The sequence below is a fragment of the Onthophagus taurus genome, chromosome 3, assembly GCF_036711975.1.
Source record: "Onthophagus taurus isolate NC chromosome 3, IU_Otau_3.0, whole genome shotgun sequence".
In the NCBI taxonomy this organism is placed as follows: domain Eukaryota; kingdom Metazoa; phylum Arthropoda; class Insecta; order Coleoptera; family Scarabaeidae; genus Onthophagus; species Onthophagus taurus.
Genome location: NC_091968.1, coordinates 2,295,584 through 2,310,711, shown reverse-complemented (window position 1 = coordinate 2,310,711; position 15,128 = coordinate 2,295,584). Strand labels below are relative to the sequence as shown.

Here is a 15,128-nt window from a genome sequence, read left to right as displayed (position 1 = left end):
GTGGCTTAACTTTGCTAATATTGGGTAAATCCTTTGTTCTTTTGTAATCCAGAAAAGACGTCAATATCGGGCCAATACGTTACACCACGTGTTGGAAGCCTTTTATATACTTTCTGATGTTGTTCTTCCATTACATGTTTGTATCTCAACTATCGCAAATACTTCATCACACAATTCCTAAAAGTTCTATGTTAATAAATAGAGAAACTGATATTCCACATTTTTTATTATTTATTTATTATATATGACATTGAACATTTCAAAAATTTGAACATTAAATATTTATATCTCAAGAATTAAAAAAGATTTTTTAAATTGGATACTATTATCGAAAAGTACATACTTTGTTCAATATCTTCTGCAAGTTTCATATTAATTCTCCTTGAAATCGATTTTCCACAATTTTTTATTAACTCCAAAACCATAAGATTGAAGTCAATATAACAACTGTACATATCTCAAAAACGAAAATGAATAGTAGATCCTTTTATCTCAACCGCAGGTTGTTAAAGTTGGATGAATAAGAACTGAAAACCTTAAAAATGTTGGTCAATTTTAACAAGCTGTACTTCAAAAACTAATAATTGTTTTTCAATCCGGCTACTTTTATTCAAAAGATAGTGAGATGTGCTATAAACTATGTCTTGAGTGTTTGAGTGTTGAATTACGAAATCTCTAATGGGGAAACATTTATAAGTAACAAATATGTGAATATTGGCATATGTTTTGATATACATAACTAAAAGCAGGTTTAAATTGAAAAATTAAATGTTATTTGAATTTGTTGGTTCAGTCTGCTTTAAGTGTTATTCAGCGCTAGATAGATGTTGTATATTAAGCTTAATTTGTATATTATGCGCTAGAATTAACACTAGACATAGAACTAGAATCATTTGGGTTTAGCCGCACGTCTCTTAAGACGGCTAAACCCGAATGATTCTAGTTCTAGGTTTAGTGTTAGTTCTAGTTTTGCACTAGCACTGTAACTAAAACTACCACAAGGCTTAGAACTAGAATCATTCGGGTTTAGCCGGCTTGAGAGACGTGCGGCTAAATCCAAATGTTTCTAATTCTAGGTCTACTGACAGTGCTAGTTTTTCACTAGCACTGTCACTAGAACTAACATTAGACCTAGAACTAGAATCATTCGGGTTTAGCCGCACGTCTCTCAAGACGGCTAAGCCCGAATGTTTCTAGTTCTAGGTCTAGTGTTAGTTCTAGTTTTAGTTCAATACAACAGTCTAATTCTGAATAATATCTAAAACAAGAGCAAACACTGGCACTAGAACTAACACTACACCTAGAACTAGAAACATTCGAGTTTAGCCGTACGTCTCATAAGACGGCTAAACCCAATGATTCTAGTTCTAGGTCTAGTGTTAGTTCTTGTTTTGCACTAGCACTGTAAGTAGAACTACCACAAGACATAGAACTAGAATCATTCAGGTTTAGCCGTCTTGAGAGACGTGCGGCTAAATCCGAATGTTTCTAGTTCTAGGTCTAGTGTTAGTTCTAGTTTTTCACTAGTACGGTCACTAGTACTGTCACTAATTATTCACTAGTACTGTCATTAGAACTAACACTAGACCTAGAACTAGAATCATTCGGGTTTAGCCGCACGTCTCTCAAGAGGGCTAAACCCGAATGTTTCTAGTTCTGGGTCTAGTGTTAGTTCTTGTACCCTTCCCCATATTAATCCGTTACATCCAGATTTTACTGTATCGTTATTGAGATTAACATTTTTTTTATATTTATGATATATCCTTTACCTACCTGGTATCTTATACACAGAAATACCTCTATTCAATTTAGTAAATCCCGTACGGATCTAACGAGATGTTAGCATGAAATCGACTCACAGCAGGTGTTCGTTATCCCGAAACGTATCAACTGCCACCCGAAAAGGGGCGCCAGTGTCGATGACAGGTGGAGAAACGATCCAGGGGGAGTTTCCGAAACTCTCCATCCGTCGTAATCCGGCACCTACCTTTATAATTGCTCGATTTCCAACTAACAAACCTAAACCGTCCAAAGCAAACTAACCCACCTATTGAGAGAACGGCAGATGTCAGTAATGATCAAAATTTCAATCAAAACTTTCTTTGCAACGGAACCTCACTACGTAGAAAAATTTATAATAGAACTTTTTAATTAGTTCTTAATTACGTAATTTCAATAACTGGCTAAAGAAGTTAAGTTTGAAGGGAGTTTCATTGAGTTTGATTTGAAATAAATCGTTGGGTTGTAAGGATATTGACCTGCGAATCCTGGAAAGTGCTCGGGACGGATCATTACGCCTTGCAAACAAATTCGTAGAGAACGGAAACTTCGGCGTCGAGAAGTAGTTGGAGGGGTTGGGGATTGAGGTAATAGACCGACGTCGTGTGCCAGGGACCGGAAGTCCGCATTGTCGAAGGCAAGGTCTTTTGTCGGGAGGTCTGGGCCGAGTCTGTTGTGGGTTTTGAACAGTGGATGGAAGATCTTGTAGCGAATTCCACGGAAGCCTTTCTTGGAAGTCGGCTTTTGATTGTACGGTTCAAAGCTGGGTTCTAATAATAGCTTATGCAATAAAACTGATTGTTGGTATTGTATAACTTTAAAAAGATTATTTTTAAGGAAGCTTAAAAAGAAATTTTTATGTTAAGTTTTGAAATAGTTTAGTAGAATAATAAATGAAATAGATAACTTCTTGGGGTGGTCTAAAAGGATTGAAGACAAATCCCCATATAAGAATTTCCGCCAATTTTCCCTCGGCATGAAGAAAAATCGCCCCGCTACGTTTCCCCATTACACGGTCCGCCCGGTAATTTTCCCAACAAGCCAAGAGTTTTAGCAGGTGATGTATAGGCGCAATTTCACTTTTGGGAGCGAACCATTTCTCATCTGCCATTGTTTTTGTAACAAACTTTTTGTTTAAGTACCACTAATTCGTGAATTTTTAATTTTTAATATTGTCGTCTCATCGATCTTTGTTCCTTGGAGCGTAAAGTGAGCTCTATAATTGCTCGCTGGCTTCTCACGGCTTCTCTGATCGGTCTCAATCATGGTTGCACTTAAGCGGCCCTCACGTTCTGTTGCCGTTGCTATAAAATATGATGCCTAGGGAATTAATGGGCAGTAATTGTGGTATGCATAGGGACGATAAAAGCCGCAATGAATCTCTCGTTGTTGATTCGGTTTTATTTCAAAGAACGAGGAAATAATTATTTTGAGTATTTTAATCCTTCATTTTTAATTTAATTTTGCACATTAGGAAGAGAAACTCTATGGGTTGGCTCGTTAACCAACTTGGAACGTCCTGTTCTGTCAAATTAAGAATCCGCCGCCTTCAAGTCCAAATAGACCGCCCACTTGATTAGTACAACAGCGCAATAACCGCCTCAATTAAACCGGCAGTTAAACGACGTTATTACTCGAGTTGTTTTCGTCGTTTTGTCGTTTTGATTTCTGCTTTCTGCCCCGGCATCGCGGAGTCGCAAAGTTCTCCATTAAAAACTTATCTTCAATTTAAAGTTTAGAAGAAAACCGCGCGCCTAATTAAAATGTAAAATTCCTCCGCCCCCTTCCCAAGGAGGTACCTTATCGAGAGAAAAATGCTGATTAAGTTCGGAAAATGGACGTAACGCGGTTTTGTACGACGTCTGGAATGGGGCCCGCTAATTTCCATTATCGTTTATCTTTCCGAGCGGTCGCGTCCAGAAAAAGAACAGGGAACATGCATCTCCACTCTCGCGGAAAAATCCCGGTCGCTTCTTGCGTTTTCCGCCTCTTTATGATGCTGCGGTAGCAGTGAATCATTTCACGCCACGCGAACTCCATTTAAACGAACGTCATTCCCTCCCCTTTCTATTACATATTTTCCCCATCTTCTACAAATATAGATACCACAACTACATCTTGTTTAACTCAGTTTTATTTTTGGAACGTTAAATAATTGTGTTGGTGTTAAAAAAGGTATCGTGTTAAATGTCTCAATCTTGTCTATTTAACTGTTGATTGAAGTATAGCATAATTGGTCCTAATTTGAATACAATTGTTAGCAATTAGGATCGTCAATGATAACCTAATACGTTTTGTAAACGAATTTACATTTTCAAGTCCTCGAATAACAATGAACGTGTACTTGGGGTAAAGTTTCGTGTGAAAGCAAATTGGGCAATTACACGAAAGGGCTTCGAGATTCGCGGACCGTTAAAAATTCCCTTCACGGTTCGCTTTGTCGCGACTTTTCCCTTTCTCCAGTCGATCCAGGGGCCCTTTGTCAACTCTCCGGGATGAAGCAAAGGTTTCCAATCGACCGTATTCGACGGCAGACAAAGGAAAACTTTATATTTTATGTTTTCGTCCCATTTTCAATCTCACTCAATCTCTCAACACTGCGTAACGTAACTTTCTTTTAGACTTACTTCGTTCGTCTTAAATAAGATGCACTGTACCGAGATGGGCAACAAACCGGGATTTACGGTTTACACCTTCGTCCTTTATTGGTTCCACAGAGGTTATAAACGCTACCGCAAATTGGAATTAATGCTTCGCCACCCTTATTTTCACAGTCAGGGTTATTGTTTCTTCCTGCGGAGTGAAATTATTTGGGGAAAGGCAACTACAACTTTTATTTTCGCCAGTTAACCATGTCAATAAATAACGTAGTATCTGCAATCTATTTTTAATATAATTTTAGCCGAGTTATGTTACATTAGATATATTATATCGCTTTATTGTGCCGCTTATCATGTTTATAATTCCACATTGTGGTTAGAATTGGTCATTAAACTTTCAAATAAACATAAATAATATGAGGTTATCACGATAAATTTGTTGAAATTATTCGAAACAATATTAATTTACATAAAACATCTCAATATAAAGCTTCGTTATAACGTCTTCGTTTAACACCTGTATATATACAGGTGTTAAAAAAATAATGTAAAATATTTATAGTGGTAATAGTATGGACCAAAATAAACAAAAAAATGTATAAAAGAAGGTTCTAACAAAAACCATTATTCCATATCCAAACGGGTACGACATCTTCGTCTGAAGGATAGTCGAACTCTTTCTAAAATCTCCTCATTGGCTCTAATTTGTTGACATTGCTGATTAATTCGTAGCTGCAGCTCCTCGATGGTATTCACAGTAGTACCATAGACTAGTGTTTCCAAATATCCCCAGAAAAAGAAGTCTACAGGGTTTAGTTTAAGTCAGGCGATTTTGCAGGCCATAGTACAGGTCTGCGTCTTCGTATCCATCTGTGAAAAAGTTTGATTTAAATGTTCTCTAACCGCAATTGAAAACTGACGTGGAGCACCATCATGCATTTTGACGACATTCCCTTAGACTTTAGACCAAAAGCAACAAATGTTGGAATCACATTTGTTGCTTCGCCAGTTCAGGTCAACCCTGACCTTCCACTCAACCTAACAGAAAGAATTAGCAATATCATCCAGGTTCATCTTTATAATATTAATTATATATATTGAAAAACAATATTTCCTTTAAAAGATGATACTTTATTTTTTTTACTTTTTATTACTTCTTTTATACAAATTTCATCTTTTTAAGAAAATATTGTTTTTCAATACATATAATTAATAACAGAAAGAAAGACCGTAAAGAAAAAAAACAAGAAAACAAAAGGAAAAAGGATACCAATACCAATTGCAAGGAAATAATGAAAACTCATAGAAGAATGAGAGATAAAAGTTAAAGGCACACATAAACAGCTAGCTACACACAGAAGCCCTCCATCACCCACCCATCACCCAACATTTCAATGCTCTTTTAAATCGGTTCAGGGGTAGTTCAATCAGATGCCAAGGTAAATTATTGTATCTGGTGTATATCTGATAAGAAAAACACCGTTTGAAAAATTCTGTCCGATGGGAAGGAGGTGTTAGTCTACCCCTGAAGCAAACATTAACATTATGTACGTCCGTTCTGAATTTAATCCTGTCGTGCAGTATAATACAAGCAGACCTTGTGGATTTATCTGCGAGATTTCATGTTCAGCCATTTTAAAAGACACATGATCATATTTCCTCAGGCCGAAAATTAAACGGATGCACGAGTTTTGAAGCTTTTAAACTTTTCCCTGATGTCTAGAATCCAAAAAAGCCCCGTATATGCTGCACAGTAATTGAAGTGTGACAATACCAGAGAGTCGCATAAAAGTTTTTTTGTATGCCAGTCGAGACATAAGCTCAACCAATCAACTGATTAGCGTGTTCCCTAAAGCTCAACGTCTCATCCATGACCAGTTCGAGGTTTTTGACAGATTTACCCAATGGAATAGGAGTATCTCCTATGGACATGTGATAAAATCCATTAATAAATTTCTTTTTTAACAGCGGGGGCCCAAACAAAATGATCTGGGTCTTATTAGTGTTTATCTTTAAGCAATACTCCCGAACCCCACCGATAATGCCATGCAAGTCACACTTGAACTTATTGAAGCTTTCATCAAACTGGCCTTCAGAAAAGGACAGATAAATCTGAGTATCATCAGCATAATAGTGGACGCTACAGAAATTAACGAAGCTATTGAAATTTATCGTGTAAATTTTAAAAGCTAATGAGACAAAATCAAGCCCGATATGGTCAAGACTTGATATTAACAAATCTTGGTTTAGAGTATCGAATACTGTGGAGAAATCCAACATCCCCAGAAGAGTCAATCTATTGGAGTCAGTTGCAGTAACAATATCCTTCACTATATTGTTCAGAACAGTTTTACAGTTATGTCCTTCCCTGAAACCAGACTGATTCACTGGAATAATGGAAAAATGTCGTCAACAAGATTAATCATTGTGTTTTGCATAAAGTTTAGATAAGCAGTGCCTGTTAATCAGTTTGGTAAAACAACAGGACCTGAAAACCTGTCGCCTACAATGCCCATCCAAATGTTTGAGGAAAAACGTGTCTGATGTCCAGATTCCATTATTCCATGGGATTTTTCATCTAAACATGCGTGTTGTGAAAATTAACAAGTCCTTCCGTGTGAATCCGGCCTCATCAGTAAAAAGAATATTGGCAAGAAAACGGATGTTTTTCAGCATCATTGCGTAGAAACCAACGGCAAAAACTACTACTAAAAACAACGTGTTGGAAAATCAACTGGTTTTAAATTCTGTACTCGTTGTACATGATACGGATAAAGCAGTTCCAAGTGAAGGTTTCTCCAAACAAGAGGAGCTGTAATTCCTACCTCGGCTGATATTTTCCGCACACTTGTCCCCGGATATCGCTTTATCCGTGCCATATCAATTTTTTTCTGGTCTAGGATCATAGTCGATATCTAGACCATGATCTTGCGGATAAAGAGCATTGTTTGCTTAATAAACCGGTATTACGCAATCTTTGGTAAATTCTGGCAAAAATACGATGTGAAGGAATGTGACGATTTGGATAAGTTTCAGCATAAACTCTTCGCGCTTCGGTGCGATCCCAGCACAATCATACATGTGTCAGTTAATTCTGCGTTAGAGGAAACAACCATACTAAACGAAAATTTATGCACTAATAACAGTCAAACAGTCAATGTTTATTTCACAATTATTGTAGCCACCTATGATAAGAAAACCATATCTTCAAAACCGTTCATTTGCGGACCCATGTTTATTAAGACCTTTTTGTTTATTTTGGTCTACACTATTACCTCTAAATATTTTAATAATAATAATAATAATAGTTTTATTGAATAAGTATGATTATACATTATTCTCGTCAATAATATACAGTTCGTAAGACATTCAGAACCCAGTATTTATATATTAGGAAAGTTCTTCTCTGCAACGTATTCTTCAATTGAATAATACTCTTTTTCCAATAATATTCGTTTAACTGTCTGTTTGAACCTTTTGTTATTCAACTCTTTTATTTTTGATGGCAATGCATTGTACAATTTGACCGATATATAGTTGAAAGTGTTCTGGGATTTTTTGATTCTGTGATATGGTATTAACAGACTACTTCCATGGCGCGTGTTGTAGATATGTAGATCTTCGTTCTTTGGCAATGTGTCTTTCTTCGTATGAACATTAACTAGGCAGGTAAGTATGAAACAACCTGGAATAATTAGTATTTTTAAGGTTTTAAAAAATGTTCGGCAGCTTGCAATATAGTCAAGCCCAGACAAGATTCGTATCACTTTCTTTTCCATTTTAAATATGTCGTACATATCATTTGACCCTCTCCAGATAGATATGCCATACGTTGCCATGTTGTGAAAGTAAGCGAAGTAGACGCTTTTTGTTTCATTTGTCGGAAAATTTATCTTTTGAATTTCAGTGTCTTTGTCTCTTTTTGTAGAAAAAGTTAGTATTTTGGTTTTATCTGCATTTAATTTCATTTTGTTCATGTCAAACCATTTTTTTGCATCGGCTAATGATGTTTGCGGTTTATTTTTAAATTGCTGATTATCATTTCCTTGGTTGATAACAGATGTGTCATCTGCATAGAGACAAATGCAAAGTGCCTTCACATTTTCTGGCAGATCGTATATATATATCAGAAAAAGTATAGGCCCAAGCACAGAACCCTGAGGTACACAGATTTCCATTCTGAGTGTATTCCTTTCCAATACACCTGTTGTTCTCTCTGATCCAGGTAAGAGGCTAATAAATTATATGCAGTAGCTTTGAAGCCATATTTACTTAAAAGAATGTTTGACCATACCAGGCGGAATATGCGAGAGTGAAAACGTTTGCGAGCCAAAGGTAGAGTGCGGAAGATCACAGATAATAATCAAGGTGTCATAGATTGGCTGTGTCTTATTCTAACAAATCTTCGCCATTGAAATTTAGCGTACAATTAGACAATTAAGACTTTTATAATTTTATGGCCAATTGCCAATCACAAAGTTATCCAGTACTACTAAGTTACTTTTGATTCACGTGATTCATACCTGGAATAAAGGTGTTTATCATTTGAGGCTTATCTTATCTTTGTTTCTATACTTTAGAGTGGTTGTTTCCATTATCAGATCCAAGAAAATCGTTGCTGATATTGTCTTAGCTTCATTTGTAGCCTTAGGATCATCCTAATACATACAAAAACTTTTTCAATTTTGATAACAAGTATTTTTTTATGACTTTCATTATCTCTTATCGTTCTTTCCAGGATATCTATGCACATCTAGCATAGATCAGAGGCAAGTTCAGCTATTTTTTGATAACTTAGTGCAAGGTTATAAGTATATCGTAACAATTGGATATTGATACTTTCTGTAATCTGTTTTTTTGTCAGAAACCTGACATTGAACTTTGGAGTAATAACAGAAAAAGTAGGATAATCGTGATAAATTGTCCAAAATAACATAGTGTTGGTGTGATTAATGTTTTGCGACTAATCACTGTCCCCCTCCGTATTGTTTCGTGATCCGGACCAATTCATTAGGTTATCGTCGCCAGGGATCTGGACTGTAATTCAAAAAACGGGCACGTCATCATTATCATCATTACGGTCTGCGTTACGAAAGAGGGCGAGAGCAGGTTCGCGCACGCACCTTTTAGCCGCGTTCCAACAGACCTTTGAACCAAACCACCAAAGAGTAATGACCGCCTTCCGCGGTCGCTTCTTCCTCGTCTTCTTTCAACTATTACTACTACTACTGGTACAACGAGAAAACGGCTTCGAGTTAAATTGAATCTAAACGGTTGGACATTGTGTGCGGCGATGTGTTACCGATCGGAATAATGTCGGATTAGGCGAATTCGAGGGGTCTATTGTGTACACTGATGCTACCTCTTGTACTGTAGTAAGACGGTTCTGCCTCTCTCCGAATCGGGAAGGGAAGCCTTCGTGAATCCGCTTGAATATTCAAAGAGGTCGGAGGCATCTTGCTTTACCTGCGTTTCACTGGAGAGAAGCGGTCTGCGGCTGGATCTGATTAAATTTAAAGCGCCCAACCTACTTCGGGGTCGAGAGCATGAGAATCTACACGGATTCGACCGCGGAGGCAATATCTTATTAAAATCTCCTCGTATACACCCAGATACTACAGGTTGTTTGTATAACCAAATCCTATTTCCTCCTACATGATGTCAATACTAACGATTCTAGATACTAATAAAAAAATTTTAAATCAATTCTTTTCTCAAAGGAAGTTAAAACAGTTTCTTAAAGAGGCATAATGCCGCCGACGGAGAGACAAGAGTTGAAGAGACCATTTCGAGATCCACTTATTATCTAGGCGCCTTGTCAATTGTCCCAAATTGCCTTTAAGTCCTTAAGATGTCGCCCGAGCCCCATCTGCAATCAGGTCGAGATAAAAGAGAACAGAAGCCCGGACGGGCTTCGGCTTCGGCGTTCTGGGACCTACTGGAAAGACTGCGTTTACGTCAATCAGTCGGCATTATGGGATTAGGGGGCCAAAGAGGCGGCCGTAGGTAAGCCTTTCACGATCTGCTCGTGTTTCAGCTACGGAATGTCTACTGGAAGTGCGAGAGAGCGCTACCTGACAGCGCTTAAGTGCATACGTGGTTGATCTTATGGTTTTACTTAGAGCTGAGTTGCTTAGTTGGTATTTTACGTCAATATTTTGACGTGTTTAGATTATAAGATTTCTTAAACTTTATTTTATTTATATAAAATATTTAATTAAAATTGTTACAAATAACAGTGTTAACAAACTTTTTTGGGTTTCTCATCTTCTTTCATCTTTCTCACCGCCGTAACACATTTACACATTGTGGATGAATGTCTACTTATTGGATCTGTCATATAATAATCTTCTAATTCACGAAGTTCCATCTCAATAGGACTATTTTCAATTTTACATTCTGGAATTTCGTTACCTAATAAACATACAGTTTCGAATTCGCAATTTTGCGTTGTATTATATCTTCCTAAGTTCGGTGAAATTTGTACCATCCTGCACCTGATGTCGTCTAATGTATCATATGGTAACTTCACCCCAGCAAATTCAGAAATAGCCCGCACTATTTTCCAATCTTCTCGAGCTTGCCCTGGTGGATTAACAGCTATTAAAGTTTGTTGAACTCTGCCTTCTGTATTAACATAAGTTGCTTGTTTTTCGGTATACGTTACTCCTGGTAAAATAACATCGGCCATCTCAGCACCGTGATCGCCATGATGACCTTGATAAATAACAAAACATTCTTGTGGGATATCGTGTTTTTCCAACGCTTGTTCATCTGCGCCGTATAAATACAAAACTTTTAAAATACGGTTTTTAAAAAGTTTATAAACCCCCGCTGTATATCCAAGATCTAAAGCCGCCGTTTGAGAGGCGGCTCTGTGAATAATGCAGACAGGATTCCATTCTTCAGTTTTAGTTTTATTTCCAAGTATTTGTGCTGCTTTTAAAATCGCGACGGAATCATCTCTTTCAAGCGCATCCGGGCCAACTATAATAATAGGTTTTTTCGCTTCGATGATTTTCGATGAAAAGTTATGTTTGCCTTCAGCGATTTCTTCCAAAACTTTCGGAGATTTTCCGAGATGTTCGTAATGATATTTTAAATCAGCGGGTTCGCCGATAACCGCGATATCGCATTCGTTTCTTAAATAAGCCGTTCGAATCCTTATGTTTAAAACTGGGGAATCGAATCTGGGATTTAGTCCGATTAGGAGTATAACATCCGCTTCTTCTACCGCTGGCAGTCCAGCGTTAAAAATGTAATTTCCTCGAATGTCGGCCCCGCATCCTTCCATCGGAAAGTTGTACTCGGTGCAGAGGTATTCAGACCCGAGGGAATTGGCAAGATCTTTCAACGCCACCATCGTTTCCGCGTCAGCAAATCCACCGACGACAACCCCTATGTTCGAACAGGCTTTTTTAAGAACACATCCTACTTTAGTAAGTGCTGTTTCCCAACAAACCGGTCGCATAATACCGCATTCGTCTTTCATAAAAGGAGTTACGAGTCTCTGACAATTTAAACCATCGTAACTAAATCTTGCTTTATCCGAAATCCATTCCTCGTTAACTTCGTCATTAACTCTTGGGATTATTCTCATAACACTTCCTGTTCTTGTACAAACAACTATGTTAGATCCAATAGAATCCATTACGTCAACTGAATCGACTTTTCTTAATTCCCACGGCCTTGCTGTGAAACTGTAAGGTTTACTAGTGAGGGCACCAACTGGGCACAAATCAATAACATTTCCAGAAACTTCGGACATAAAATATCTTTCAACGTAAGTTCCTATTTGCATTTGTGATCCGCGCCCAGTCGTACCTATTTCTTCTATTCCAGCTATTTCATTAGCAAACCTAACGCAACGGGTACAATGAATACATCTCGTCATATGCGTCTTTATTAATGGCCCAATATCCTTATCTTCAACAGCACGTTTTCCTTTAAAATCCATATCAACAAAACGAGATCTATCAGACCCAAACGTCATCGAAATATCTTGTAAATCACATTCACCACCTTGATCGCAAATGGGGCAATCCAAAGGATGGTTAATCAATAGAAACTCCATTACCGCTTCTCTAGCTTTTCTAGCAAAAGGTGAATGCGTTTTGATATTCCACCCTTTCATTACTGGCATCGCGCATGATGCTATCGGTTTTGGAACCTTTTCGATCTCCACCAAACACATCCTGCAATTTCCCGCTATCGGTAAACGATCGTGATAACAAAAACCCGGGATATAAATCCCTATCGAAGCTGCAGCTTTCATAATTGGAGTTCCAGGTGGGACCTTGACCTTTATTCCATCGATGGTTACTTCTACCTCACTCGGCCGACCACGAGGCTTAGAGTAATGCTTTAAAAAGAAGTTAAAAACGGGTCGTTTAACACGTTTCAAAAGGAACGAATAAGATTGTGGAAGCATTTGACTGGGATGTCAACTCAAATGACATAAATGACAAATAACATATTATATCGAAGTTTTACTGTATTATTTATTTATTCTTTTTGGAATTTTGACAATGATAATTATTTTCTTTTCTTCGAGCAACCTCAAATATAAGGAGGACTTTTTTCGTTTCTAAATAAAACTAGAACTAACACTAGACCTAGAACTACACTAGCACTGTTACTATACAGAATTAACACTGTACCTAGAACTAGAATCATTTGGGTTTAGCCGCACGTCTCTAAAGACGGCTAAAGCCGAATGATTCTAGTTCTAGGTATAGTGTTAGTTCTAGTTTTACACCTGCACTGCCACTAGAATTAACATTAGACCTAGAACTAGAAACATTTGGATTTAGCCGTACGTCTTTTAAGACGGCTAAACCAAAATGATTCTAGTTCTTGATCTAGCGCTGCATAATAATTAAAACCACAACTAACACTAGACCTAGAATTACACTAGCACTGTTACTGTACAGAACTAACACTATACCTAGAACTAGGATCATTGGGGTTTAGCCGCACGTCTCTAAAGACGGCTAAACCCGAATGATGCTAGTTCTAGGTATAGTGTTAGTTCTAGTTTTACACTTGCATTGCCACTAGAACTAACATTAGATCATTGGATTTAGCCGTACGTCTTTTAAGACGGCTAAACCCCAATGATTCTAGTTCTTGATCTAGCGCTGCATAACAATTAAAACCATAATTAACAGTAGACCTAGAACTAACACTAGGTCTAGAATTACAATAGCACTGTTACTATGCAGAACTAATGCTATACCTAGAACTAGAATCATTGGGGTTTAGCCGTACGTCTTTTAAGACGGCTAAACCCAAATGATTCTAGTTCTTGATCTAGCGCTGCATAACAATTAAAACTAGAACTAACACTAAATCTAGAACTACACTACCACTGTTGCTATGCAGAACTAACACTATACCTAGAACTAGAATCATTTGGATTTAGCCGTACGTCTTTTAAGACGGCTAAACCCAAATGATTCTAGTTCTTGATCTAGCGCTGCATAACACTTAAAACTAGAACTAACACTAGATCTAGAACTACACTACCACTGTTACTATGCAGAACTAACACTATACCTAGAACTAGAATCATTGGGGTTTAGCCGTACGTCTCTAAAGACGGTTAAACCCGAATGATTCTAGTTCTAGGTATAGTGTTAGTTCTAGTATTACACTTGCACTACCACTAGAACTAACATTAGACCTAGAACTAGAAACATTTGGATTTAGCCGTACGTCGTTTAAGACGGCTAAACCCAAATGATTTTAGTTCTTGATCTAGCGCTGAATAACAATTAAAACTAGAACTAACACTAGATCTAGAACTACACTACCACTGTTAATATGCAGAACTAACACTATACCTAGAACTAGAACTATTGAGGTTTAGCCGCACGTCTCTAAAGACGGCTAAACCCAAATGATTCTAGTTCTAGGTATAGTGTTAGTTCTAGTTTTACACTTGCACTGTTACTACGTAGAACTAACATTATACCTAGAACTAGAATCATTTGGGTTTAGCCGCACGGTTCTAAAGACGACTAAACTCAAATGATTCTAGTTTTTGATCTAGAGCTGCATAACAATTAAGACTAGAACTAACACTATACCTAGAACTAGAATCATTGGGGTTTAGCCGCACGTCTCTAAAGACGGCTAAACCCGAATGATTCTAGTTCTAGGTATAGTGTTAGTTCTAGTATTACACTTGCACTACCACTAGAACTAACATTAGACCTAGAACTAGAAACATTTGGATTTAGCCGTACGTCTTTTAAGACGGCTAAACCCAAATGATTTTAGTTCTTGATTTAGCGCTGAATAACAATTAAAACTAGAACTAACACTAGATCTAGAACTACACTACCACTGTTACTATGCAGAACTAACACTATACCTAGAACTAGAATCATTGGGGTTTAGCCGTACGTCTCTAAAGACGGCTAAACCCGAATGATTCTAGTTCTAGGTATAGTGTTAGTTCTAGTATTACACTTGCACTACCACTAGAACTAACATTAGACCTAGAACTAGAAACATTTGGATTTAGCCGTACGTCGTTTAAGACGGCTAAACCCAAATGATTTTAGTTCTTGATCTAGCGCTGAATAACAATTAAAACTAGAACTAACACTAGATCTAGAACTACACTACCACTGTTAATATGCAGAACTAACACTATACCTAGAACTAGAACTATTGAGGTTTAGCCGCACGTCTCTAAAGACGGCTAAACCCAAATGATTCTAGTTCTAGGTATAGTGTTAG

General features: G+C 37.4%; 1 protein-coding gene and 1 pseudogene across 1 annotated transcript in view; one reads left to right on the top strand and one right to left on the bottom strand.

Moving 5' to 3' along the window:
- Positions 1-15,128, top strand: part of LOC111420077 (slit guidance ligand) — a 170,278-nt gene that overhangs the window by 37,060 nt on the left and 118,090 nt on the right. The gene's annotated exons all lie outside the window — the stretch shown is intronic.
- Positions 10,615-12,815, bottom strand: LOC111418563 (NADH-ubiquinone oxidoreductase 75 kDa subunit, mitochondrial pseudogene; annotated as a pseudogene).